Below are 13,926 nucleotides of genomic sequence, written 5' to 3' on the forward strand. Positions count from 1 at the left end.
TACGTACCTCAGAGTTGGTTGACTCTGTGCTCGCTGTTCTCCTCCATAGGCACCGTCCGCTGGGGCATGTGAGGAGATGGCGGCATCCTCCGGTGTACAGACTGCTGGTGGACCTGTCGACAATGGAGGAAAGACTTGTGATCATCACCTACAGGCTTGATCGTGCCACAATCCTGGAACTGTGTGCCCAGTTGGAGCCAGACCTTATGTCAGATATCCGCCATCCCACAGGAATAACCCCTCAAGTGCAGGTGCTGTCAGTGCTCCATTTCCTAGCAAATGGGTCATTTCAAACAACAGTGGCCATGGCATCAGGGATGTCCCAGCCTATGTTTTCCAACGTGTTGTCCAGAGTGTTGTCTGCCCTGCTGAAACACATGCGGAGCTACATCATTTTCCCTCAGGTGGAGGATTTGCCTACACTGAAAGGTGATTTCTATGCCCTGGGACATATCCCCAACATCATAGGTGCCATTGATGGGACACATGTGGCCCTGGTCCGCCCCGCAGGAGTGAACAGGTGTACAGAAACCGGAAGAGTTACCATTCGATGAATGTGCAGATGGTGTGTTTGGCAGACCAGTACATCTCCCATGTTAATGCCAAATTCCCTGACTCAGTGCATGACGCTTACATCCTGCGAAATAGCAGCATCCCTTATGTGATGGGGCAACTCCGGAGGCACCGTGTGTGGCTATTAGGTGAGGACATGGACCCTATACAGTGTGAATAGGTGTCTGGGTCTGGGGATGTCCCTAAGAGTTAGTGTGTGTCTAACAGTTGTCCCTCGCCATTTGCAGGTGACTCTGGTTACCCCAACCTGTCAAGGCTACTGACCCCAGTGAGGAATCCCAGGACAAGGGCAGAGGAAAGCTATAATGAGGCCCACGGGTGAACTAGGAGGATTATAGAGAGGACCTTCGGCCTCCTGAAGGCCAGGTTCCGGTGCCTACATATGACAGGTGGTTCCATTTTCTACTCACTAAAGAAGGTGTGCCAGATCATCGTGGCCTGCTGTATGCTTCACAACTTGGCTTTGCGACGACAGGTGCCTTTTCTGCAGGAGGATGGTCCAGATGGAGGTGTTGTGGCAGCTGTGGAGCCTGTGGACAGTGAAGACGAGGAAGCAGAAGAAGAGGATATCGACAACAGGAACTCGGTGATCCTGCAATAATTCCAGTGAGACACAGGTAAGAAGACAAACCTGCTAGCTACATGTACTTTAACACTACTACCTCTCTACCGTCTGTCCTTTTCACCCAGTGTATGGTCACTGAGTTTTCACTTTCCCTTGCGATTTCACAGATGTGGGTCCCACTGTGTGACATCTGCTTTGTTTCCTCATGGACTAGAGCTGTGTGACATAGGTATGTTAACATTACATTTGAAAGAGCATTTTGTCACTGTAATTGCTAATACACTAATTCAAAATCACAGACAGACTCCAGATTGTTTTGTGCTTTAATGGTGTTTATTTAAGGTCTCAATATTGGAGGGGGTTGAAAAATGGCGAGGGGTGATGGTGGAGGAATGTCCATGGCAGAGTCCAAGCTATTAGTCTCACAGGTGCATTGTCCAAAGGGGCATAGGAAGTGGATCTGGGGCAGTTTGAGAATGGACAGGGTGACAAGGTGGGACAAAAGGATGACAATCAGGGTGGTCTCATTTCTTGGCGGGGGTCTTGGCATCGTTCTCTGTCTTTGTCCTGGACCGTTTGCGGGGTGGTTCTCCATCTGCAGGGGGTGGGGTGCTGGTGTGGTGGTCCTGTGGCAGTGCCTCCTGTTCACTAGCGCCGGGGGAGATGGTGAGCAGTTCATCGTCCAGGCTAGTGTCAGGGGCCCCTTGTTGTGCCACAGTGTCCCTCCTGGTGTTGAGGACTTTCTTCAGCACCCCTACGATGGTGGCCATGTTGGAATTGATGGATCTGAGTTCCTCCCTGAACCCCAAATACTGTTCCTCCTGCAGCCGCTGGGTCTCCTGAAACTTGATCAGTACCGTTGCCATTGTCTCCTGGGAATGGTGGTAGGCTCCCATGATGTTGGAGAGGGCCTCGTGGAGAGTGGGTTCCCTGGGCCTGTCCTCCCCTGTCGCACAGCAGCCCTCCCAGTTCCCCTGTTTCCCTGGGCCTCTGTCCCCTGAACTGTGTGCCCACTGCCCCCAGGTCCCTGTTGTTGTTGGGGTGGTGGGTTAGCCTGGGTTCCCTGTGGTGGTGGACACACTGCTGATTGACGTGTCCTGGGGACAGAGGTATGGGCCCGCTGGGTGGGTGCTGTGCTGGTGTTTCCAGAGGGGGGAAGCTCTGTGGTGGCCTGTGACTGTGTCAAGGGAACCGACTGTCCCGAGGTCCCAGATGGGCTGGGCTGGTCGTCTAGATCCAGTTGGACAGAGCTGCTGTCATCACTGTGGGCCTCTTCTGTTGGTGGTGGGGACATGTCTGGACCATCCTGTCCGGTGACTTTGGGTAGGGGTCCTGCAGGGGTGTAAAAGAATGATTATTGCATCTGTGTGTGGCATGATGTGCAATGGGTGGGTGACCGTGTACCTCAGTGCTTGCATTGCTGTGTGGGACCTTGTGTGATGATGGCTTAGAGGGGTGTATGGGTATGTGCAGTGGCCATGCTTTGGTGATGGGTTTCCATGCATTGGTGTTGCATGCAGGGCTTGGTGTTGGGATGGGTGGTTTGTGATATTGGGACATTTGTGAGGAGTTGGAGTGATGGAGTGAGGGCGAGGATGGGGGTATGTGATGGCATGCAGGTAGGGTGGGGGATGTAATTGTAAAGATTTGACTTACCAGAGTCCATTCCTCCAGCTACTCCTGCGAGGCCCTTAGGATGCAGAATAGCCAAGACTTGCTCCTCCCATGTTGTTAGTTGTGGGGGAGGAGGTGGGGGTCCGCTGCCAGTCCTCTGTACCACGATGTGGTGTCTTGAGACCACGGAACGTACCTTTCCCCGTCGGTCGTTCCACCTCTTCCTGATGTCATCCTTATTTCTTGGGTGCTGTCCCACTGCGTTGACCCTGTCCACTATTCTTCGCCATAGCTCCATCTTCCTAGCTATGGAGGTGTGCTGCACCTGTGCTCCGAATAGCTGTGGCTCTACCCGGATGATTTCCTCCACCTTGACCCTGAGCTCCTCCTCAGAAAACCTGGGGTGTCTTTGCCGTGCCATGGGGTGGTGTGGGTGATATGTGGGTTGGTGTGTGTTGTGATGTGTGGGGTGATATTTAGTGGTGTGTTGTGTGAGGTGCGTGGATGTTATGTGGGTGATGGTGTAGAGTTCCTGTGGATGCTTGTTTGTAGATTGTGGTGTCTCTCTCTGGCCTTCTTTCAGAATTTTTGGTAGTAGGGGCCTGTGAGTGATGTGGGTGTGTGTTTTATATTGTATTGGGTGTGTGGGAGTGGCGTGTGTATGTGTATCAGGAGTGTGTATTTCGAATTGTCCAATGTGGATGTGTTTTGTAAAAGTGTGTGTATTTTGAGCGCGGCAGTGTGTACTGCCAATGGAATACTGCGGTTCAAGGACCGCTGCGTGGATTCGTGGGTCGTGATAGTGTGGGCGTATTCCTTTTGGCGTGACGGTGGAGGTTTTGTTTTTGCCAGTTTAACACTGACCTTTGGTACGGCGGACTTGTATGGGTGTCTAAATTTTGGCGGATTCCGAGCTGTGGGTCATAATGACTGTGGTGGAATTCCGTGGCTGCGGCGGTGTGTTCTGCACGGCAGTAAGCGGCTTTTACCGCCACTGTTGTAATGACCCCCTATAGTGCTATATGATATGAGTGGTATAGTAGGAGCTTTGCATGTCTCCTAGCTCAGCCTAAGCTGCTCTGCTATAGTTACCTCCATCAGCCAAAGCTGCTAGAACACCTCTATTCTGCTAATAAGGGATTACTGGACCTGGCACAAGGTGTAAATACCACAAGGTACCCACTATAAGCCAGGCCAGCCTCCTACACACATGCTGATGCTAATTTTGATTAGATGAGGGTTACTTACACGAGATACAAATGGTTGACTGACTGTTTTGCTGAACTCAATTGCTAGAAATGATTTACTGTCTTTAATTCTTTTATGCTTCGATTGTGCTCTGACATACCTTTGGTCAGATATTGTTATGGCGTCTTCAACTAATTAATGCTAAACGTACTTAATTGAACTGAGTTTGAGTTAATCTCATGACTTAGTATTGTAACAAAAAGTGCAATAAAATTACTAAAACGTATACTGAGGTGTGGTTATTCATGGCTGAAAGGCAATAGTGCAATGTTTATTGATTATTGACTATTGATTAATGATTTTACTAATTGGTTATTGAATACTGTACATTGATTACTAAGCAACATTGGTCACATCTTAGCTAGGATACTCCATGCGAATCAAAAGGTTCATCAACCAATACACGTCACCTTGTAAGTTTACTTATTAAGGACAGACACGCTAACACATACAAGTGGGGAAAACATTTGTACTTGTCTAGGCATAGTATTTTGTACAAGAATGATATCCTTCCTGTACAAAACCTATGCTAGACACACGTGCCCACCCGAGCACAATGGTGCTAAGGTGTGTGTATGGTGCACAGCAGTTGAAATCAGCGCGCAGGGCTAAGGAGAGGGTAGGAGAGTGCTATTTCTATGAGAATGTGGCGCTCTCCTGCTCTCTACTTGTCATGCAGCTCAGCATTTGTGACTGCTGAGCTGCTTTGGGTGACACGTATCAGAATCTCTGTCTCAGTATCAGAGAGCAAAATAACTTGTTCTTTACCAAGTAGAATATAGAGTGACACAACTCATGCCAGTGTCACCATCAAAAATGTTTAACCAAGGAAGAAAAATAGTGTACAACATAAATTTACACCAAACAAAACATAACCCTGGACATTAGAATGTAATTTAGAGCATTTTTTTCTGCAACAGATCACAAGGAACAATGGCACCGCACAAGACTAGAAGAACTTGAGTTGACACTTTTATTTGTTTGCTTTGTCACTAGTAAAGTGTCTTGAAAAATAATAAAAAGAATAATTTGTGTACAAGTAATCGTGAAAAAACAACACTAAGGATATATATATTTCTTGTAGAAGAAAAAAAGAACCTTTTATTTCCATACAATGCCTGGAACGCTACTGCTAGGGAACAACACATTAATTTTAAGTACATCACAATTAATTGACCCATGTTACTGTATACCATTGAGAAATAAACCAACAAAAGTGGATAACAATATTAGTATTCTATATAGAGTTTTATAGGTTATATTTATAAAAACGCATTTAGTTTGAAAGTCAGTCATTGGATAAAAGGAAAAATCTGGAGACTTGTGTATGCAACTTTGCACAATCATAGAATAACAAATGAACTTTCAGTCAACATACACTACAACCCTGGCGATAAATGCCGCCTACCACCGTGCTGACGGCCACCAACATAACGTGACCGCAGCAGTATTCGGCTACAGGTATTATGACCCACACTGAGAAATCTGCCACTATACAGAAACCCACACAAGTCCGCCAGACCAAAGGTCAGTTATAAACTGGAGGCACCAATACCCACACCGTTACGCCAACAGGAATACGCCCACAGTATCACAACCCACAAATCACCGCAGCGGTCTTTCAAACGCGGTAAACCATTGGCGGTACAGTATCTCTCAAAATACACACACACTTACAAGACACCACCACATTGGACAATTCAAACTACACACACCTGACACACATACAAACACTACACCCACACAGCCACACCACTATAAAACACACACCCACATTACCCACAGCCCCTTACAGCAAAAAAAAAGATAGCAAGCAGGGAGAGACAAGCCAGGAGCACCCACTCAATCAGAGGCACAATACATCATCACCCATACACCATCCCCACACCTCACAACACAACATCCCACACGTTCCCTCACACGTCCTCACACATACCACTCACACCACATCCATGGCACCCCAAAGACACCCCAGGTTTTCAGACGAGGAGCTAAGGTTCATGGTGGAGGAAATCATCCAGGTAGAGCCACAGCTATTTGGATCACAGGTGCAGCAGACGTTCATTGCAAGGAAGATGGAGCTATGGCAGAGGATCTAGGGATGACATCAGGAAGAGGTGGAACGACCTACGGGGGAAGGTACGTTCCGTGGTTGCAAGACACCAGGTAGCTGTACAGAGGACTGGTGGTGGGCCCCCACCTCCTCCCCCACAACTAAACAACATGGGAGGAGCAAGTCTTGGCAATAATGCATCTTGAGAGCCTCGTAGGAGTAGCAGGAGGACTGGACTCTGGTAAGTCAAATCTTTACTACTATATTCCCCCCACCCTACCTGCATGCCATCACAAACTCCAACCCCTATACCTCACCCCCATCACTCCACCACCTCACACATACCCCACTATCACAACCCACCCATCCTAATACAAAGCCCTGCATGTAACATCAATGCATGGACCCCCATCACCGTCCTGCATGGACACCCATCACCACAGCATGCCCAGTAGAGAGACTCACCCAGCCCACAAAATCACCACGCATGCAAGGCAAAGCTGACAGGGAAATCACAATCATACAGGGAAACACACCATGCACAAGATGGCACACGTAGATACAATAACACTGCTTTTGCATCCCCACAGGACCCTTACTCGACGTCACCGGAGAGGAGGTGCCAGCTACATCCAGTCCCCCCCCCCAGAAGAGGCCCAAAGTGACGACAGTAGCTCTGCACAGCTGGATCAGGATGACCAACCTGGCCCATCAGGGACCCCTGGACAGTCAGTTACCCTGCCACAGTCCCATACCACCATAGAGCCTCCCGCCTCAGGAAACACCAGCACAGCACCCACCCAGCGGGCCCATGCCACTGTCCCCAGGACACGTCAATCAGCAATATGTCCACCACTACAGCGACCCCAGGCAACCCCACAAACCCAGGACAATCAGGAACCTGGGGTCAGTGGACACACAGTTCAGGGTACAGAGGCACAGGACAACAGGGAAGCTGGGAGGACTGCTGTGCGACAGGGGGAGGACAGGCCCAGGGAACCCTCTCTCCAGGAGGCACTCTCAAACATCCTGGGAGCATACCACCATTCCCAGGACACCATGGGCCATGTACTGTACAAGTTGCAGGAGACCCAGGGGCTGCAGGAGGGACAGTACGAGGGGATCAGGGAGGACCTCAAAAACATCTGCACCATCCTGGTCACCATTGCAGGGGTGCTGGCTGACATGGGCAAGACCATGAGGGAGGCATTGGCACACCAACAGGCCCCTGACACTAGCCACCCCGAAGAACAGCCCTCCCCCTCCGCCAGCGCTAGTGGACAGGAGGTCCCGCCTCAGGATCAACAGGCCATCAGCACTTCACTCCCTGCAGAAGGAGAACCACCCCGCAAATGGTCCCTGCAATCCAGGCATAAGCCAGAGAACATTGCCAAGACCCCCTCCAGGAAATAAGACTCTCCTGATTGTCACTCTTCTGTCCCACTCTGTCACCCTGTCCACCTTGAACTGCCATTACTCCCCTTCCTATGCCCCATTGGACAATGCACCAAGAGACTGGACTCTACCCTGGACTTTCCTCCACCATCACCCCAGCCCATTGCACATCCCCCTCTACTTATGAGCACTTAAATAAACACCCTTGGAACAAATACAAATCTCGAGTCTGTCAAATGATTGAAATATGTATTAGTTCAACAATATCAAAGCATTACAAGTCATATGTACAGGTAAATATACTTTGGGATGACCTTTAGTGGGCAGCAGTACACATAGCAGGAGCCAGAGTGGGACACGGAGATCTGAAAATAGAGATGCCAAAGGGTACAGTAAGTGGCCATAGACATAAGGAAATCAGGCTGACATGTAAAATGTCCAACAGAAAACTGAAAAGTTAAGTCAAGTTACAGTCAAGTTAAGTCTTACCTGTGTGTCACTGGAAGTACTGCTGTATGATATTACTTCTGTTGTCAACATCTTCTTCCTCTGCCTCCTCTTTCTCACTGTCCACAGGCTCCACCGCTGCCACAGGACCATCTCCACGCTCAGCTTCCTGCAGAAAAGGCCCCTGCATTTCAAGGCCAGGTTGTGCAATATGCAACATGCAACGATGATCTGGCACACCTTCTTTAGTGAGTAATACAGGGATCCACCTGTCAGATGGGGGCACCGGAACTTGGCCTTCAGGAGGCCGAAGGTCCTTTCAACAATCCACCTTGTACACCCATGTGCCTCATTGTAACGTTCCTCTGCCCTTGTCCTGGCATTCCTCACTGGGGTTAGTAGCCATGAAAGGTTGGGGTTACCAGAGTCACCTGCAAATATCGAGGGATACCTGTTAGACACACTCTAGACCCTTAGGGACAACCACATACCCAGACACCTACTTATACTGTGTGGGGACCTTGCGCTCACCTATTTGCCACACCAGGTGCCTCTGGAGTTGGCCCATCACATATGGGATGCTGGTATTCCTCAAGATAACGGTGTCATGCAGAGCCAGGATATTTGTAATTCACATGGGAGATGTTCTGGTCCGCCAAACACACCATCTGCACATTCATAGAGTGATAGCTTTTCCTATTCCTGTATACTTGGTCATTTCTCCTGGGGGGGGGAACAAATGCCACATGTGTACCATCAATGGCACCAGTGATGTTGGGGATATGTCCCAGGGCATAAACATCAGCTTTCACAGCGGCCAAATCATCCACCTGGGTGAATACAATGTAGCTGCGCATGTGTGTCAGCAGGGCTGACAACACTCTGGTCAACACATTGGAGAACATTGGCTGAGGCATCCCTGATGCCATGGCCACTGTTGTTTGGTAGGAACCACTTGCCAGGAAATGGAACACAGACAGGACCTGCACTAGAGGGGGATACCTGTGGGCTGGCGGATAGCTGACATCAGGTCTGGCTCCAATTGGGCACACAGTTCTTGGATTGTGGCCCGATCAAGTCTGTAAGTTAGGATAATGTGTCTGACCTCTACTGTAGTAAGGTCCACCAGAGGTCCGTACACCGGAGGATGTCGCTATCTCATATTCAGCCTCAGTGGTTGAAGCCTATGGAAGAAAACGATGAGCAGAGGGTCATATTGACACATGAATTGCACTAATGATGTTTTTTTCATTTACAGAACCAGTATGTGAATCCGACAGTCAGCTGCTGTGCCAGTGTCTGCTGTGATGCAGTTAGGTGCCATGCCTTGTGTCCCCCTGAAATGGCAGCTGCATGACCTGTGAGGAGGGACAAGTGGAAATGAGGTAATTCCGCTGGCATTGTGCACCGTCGTGGTAGGAGGTCAAAGACCGCCACGCAACTTCGCATTGGTTCTCATTGGGCCCTATGGGTTCCAGGAGCCAATGGAGATGTACGCCGGTGGTGACGGTAAGCACCGCCGCGGACGTGATCACCATTTTCTATATGTTCACTCACTTGCTACCTGACCTTCAACAGGAGAGGACCTACACTGCAAATGCTGCTGCGACCTGTGTCTGGATGCAGCAATGGCTCTTGTGCCTGGGAAAAGGGCTCCTGCCTTAACTGCGGAGGAGTTGGAGAAACTGGTGGATGGGGTCCTCCCCCAGTACACGTTACTCTACGGTCCTCCAGACAAACAGGTGAGTACACTGTGTGCATGATGCGTGGGCCGTGAATGTATGGAGTGCTGTGTGTGTAAGCCACATGCAGGGGGGGCTGAGGGATCCTGGGAAGAGTGCTGCATGAATGGTGGTCAATGTATGTGCGGAAGAGGATGAGAGGGATATGGTGGGCCATGAGGATGACAGTCCGGACGGCATGACTAATCCTTTTTCTGCTGTGTTTTCCCTACAGGTCAGCGCCCACCAGAAAAATGGTATTAGGCATGCCATCGCAAAGGAGGTGCAGACCCTGGGGGTCTTTGACAGGTGGAGCACCCACTGCCGCAATAGGTGGGAGGACCTCCACCGCTGGTGAAAGAAGACAGCGGAGGCCCAGCTGGGGCTGCCCTCCCAACGGGGAAGGGGTGCCCGTTGCACCATGACCCCCCTGATGTTCTGAATCCTGGGGGTGGCCTATCCAGAGTTGGATGGGCGCTTGAGGGCATCACAGCAGCCACAAGGGGATGAGTACAAAATCTGATTCATTACTTAGCGTGCATTAAGGTTTTTCCTGGGTAGGGATGTGGACTGTGGGTGCCCCTAAGCCAGGGTGAACATAGCAGGGTAGGTCCCTTGTTGGGCAGGCTCTGAAGCACTCCTACCCCAATAGTGTTACTGGCCATCTACTACTGGGCAGGGTCCCGTGGGTTTTAGGTGTGCAGCTAATGGCATTAGGCATTGTACCCCATGGGCTGATGACTGTCTTAGTAACTGGTAGTGCATGGCCTAGGCCTGCTCCCTGTGTGTTGTGTACGCCAACAGTAGTGGTTTTGCTGGCATTGACAAAGTGTATCCTCTGTCTTTCCCCCCCTTTTTGTTTTGTCACCCCGTCCTTGTGTGCATTAGCATCATCTGGCGGAGGAGCAGAAGTACCAGCGACGGAGGGAACTGCATCCCACATGGGCCTGGATGTCGAATCCACCGATGGTGAGGGCACCAGTGGGACGGAGGGTGAGGGGAGCACTACGACGGGGACAGGAGGGGAGACAACAGACAGCGACTCCTCCTCTGATGGAAGCTCACTGGTGGTGGCGGACACCTCTGTGCACACCCCAACAACAGGTACAGCCGCCACCCCCCTATCAGCACCGCACTACCAGCAGCCCCTCATCGTGTTTCCCGTGACCAATCACCCAGGAGGGTGGGCATCTCTTTCGCCCCAGGCACCTCAGGCTCTGCCCCAGTCAGCCCTGCTGCCCTCAGTGAGGAGGCTATTGACCTCCTGAGATCCCCCACTGTTGGGCAATCAACCATTCTGAATGCCATTCAGAATGTTGAGAGGCATTTGCAACAAACAAATGCATACCTGAAGGGCATTCACTCTGGTGTGGTGGCCCAACAGAGAGCATTTCAGGTTCCGGCCTCAGCACTGATGGCAGTCCTTGTCCCTGTCTCTAGCCTCCCCCTCCAACTACCTCTACCCAGTCCCAATCCCCTCAACCCCAGCCTATCCCGAGCACACCTTCAGACCAGCATTCACCCAAATCACCACGCAAAAGTGGCTCAGGGAAACACAAGCACCACACATCATCTCACCGGCACTCACACAAGCACCATCCCCATGCAGACACACCAACATCCACTGCCTCCACTGTGTCCCGCACCTCCTTGTCATCCACCTCCCTCCCAGTAGCGTCTACACTCAAACCTGCATGCACTACATCCTCATCCACTACCTCCATCACCAGCACGCCCATCACAACACACCCCTCACTGGCAGTCATCACCCCCACATCCATGCACACGTCCCCTGTGTCCTCTCCCAGTGTGTCTGTGACCCCTCCTCCCAAAGTACACAAACGCAAGCACCCACCCACCCAACAACCATCCACCTCACAACAGCATCCAGCCCATGCACCTGCACCCAAACACAGCAGACAGACACCTCCTACAACCACTCCCTCTTCCTCCACTCCCAAACCCTCTCCCTCTTCCCACCCCAGTGTCTCTAAGAAGCTTTTCCTGGCAAACATTGACCTCTTCCCTACCCCTCCACCCCCATCCTTCCCCTCGGGCCAGGGTGTCCAGAACCCAGGCCAGCACCTCAGCCACCAAGTTGACGTCCGCTGTGGTACCTGTAACTCACAGAGGCTCAAAGGGGGCACCCATCAGCCCAGCCAGTGAGCCAACAACCCCCACAAAGGACAAAACCATTCTGCCTCCTGCCTAGGTGAAGAGGGGGACAGCATGCAGCAAGGGCAAGGAGCACGAACCACCTAGCAAGGCCTCTTCAAAAACTCCAGCTGCCAGACCCAAGATCACCCCACCTCCTCACCGTCTGTTTTTCCTTTCCATTCATAGCCCCTGCCGCTGCGTCCCCGTGGCCCCTCCCATCTCCCCCCACCTCCTCACCCTCCGTTTTCCCTTTCCATCCATAGCCCCTGCTGCTGCGTCCCTGCGGCCCCTCCCGCCTCCCCCCACCTCCTCACCCTCCGCTTTCCTGTTTGTTTTTTCCCGCCGCTGCCATCCCCTGCGGCCCCACCCCCCCAGCCTTCCCATTCGCCCAGCCCTCCCTCCTCCCAGCTGCCACTCCCTCCCTCCGCGCCATTTATGGCAGCCGCGGCAAGCCCATCTGCGCCCATCCGCGCCAAGACCGCCCCCCAGTGCCAGTCCCCCTGGCCCCCGTAGACAAATCTACTCCCCACTCACTCAATCCAGGCCCTGGCCTCACCTGCACCCTACTCAGCCCCACACACACCCATGGCCCCTTCACCTTCTACAACTGTAATTTTTCCTGCTCCTCATCCCTCACACCACACATCAACCATAGTGACCCCCCAACAACAAACACAACACCCCCAACGCAATACTCACCTGCTCTGCCCCCCCCCACCAACCAGCCCCGCCGCACACCACCCCACAACCAGAACACACCCCGCAACAACACCCTCATGCACCACACCAACACCACCCACCACAACCACCTCACCTGCCTGCTCCTCAACACCCGCTCCCTTCACAAACATGCCATAGAACTCTGGGACCTCATCACATCACGCTCACCAGACATCGCCTTCCTCACGGAAACCTGGACCAACCCCTCCTCGCAACCCGACATAGCCATCGCCACCCCCAAGGGATACAAACTCCAATGCAAAGACCGCCTCAACAGGCCAGGGGGTGGCATCGCCATCCTACACAGGGACATCATCAAAGTCACCACCAGCTCCCAAGACACTATCGACAACACAGAACACATGCACTTCCTAATCCGCATTAACAACAACTCCATCCTCAGAGGTACACTAATCTACAGACCACCAGGAACACGCCCCGCCTTCTGCGACACCATCACCGACACCATCAGCTTGCACGCCCTCACCTCCACAGACTACATCCTCCTCGGTGATTTCAACTTTCACTTGGAGAACCTTCAAGACCACAACTCAACCTCCCTCATAGACAACCTCACCAACATCGGACTCAAACAACTGGTCACCGCGTCCACCCACTCAGCAGGACACACGCTCAACACAATTTTCACCTCAAGCCAACACATAGCCTACTCCCACACCACCAAACTCCACTGGACTGACCACCACTGCGTCCACTTCTCCTTCACCAAACCCTCCACTCACCACCATCAACACACCACACGCTACCGCATGTGGGATAAGATCCTCACAGAACACCTGAACTCCCAACTGGCTCACAACCTCCCCGCCAAAACCAACGACCCCAACGTAGGAGCACACGACCTCTCTAAACGGATCACTACCTGCGCAGACACACTAGCCACCCTCAGAAAACACATCGCCACCCGCAACATCAAGAACGTCCCATGGTTCATCCCCGAACTCCAAGACTCGAAGCGCAAATGCCACCAACCGGAGAAAATATGGTGACAAGAACCCACTACAACCAACTTCTCCACCCTCAAAGCCAACTCATATGCACCACCAAAAGAGATCACTACAAGACACACCTTGACAACAACTCCCAAAACAGCTAAGAACTCTTCACCATCATTAATGAGCTAGCCAAACCCAAAGCCAGCAACATAGACCCCACACACACACAGCCCCTATGTGACACCCTCTCCAACCACTTCCACCACAAAATCCTGGACATCCACAACAGCTTCATAGCACCCACACACACCACACACACCCCGCACTCACCCAACTCAACCCCCACTCATGACCCCCCACCACACTCACCACCTAGGTCCCCACAACACACGAAGAAACCGAAAAAAACATGAACTCCATCCACTCCGGATCCCCCTCTGACCCCTGTCCTTATCGCATCTACAACAAAGCCAGCCC

Source organism: Pleurodeles waltl, chromosome 6 (assembly GCF_031143425.1).
Source record: "Pleurodeles waltl isolate 20211129_DDA chromosome 6, aPleWal1.hap1.20221129, whole genome shotgun sequence".
NCBI classification, from domain to species: domain Eukaryota; kingdom Metazoa; phylum Chordata; class Amphibia; order Caudata; family Salamandridae; genus Pleurodeles; species Pleurodeles waltl.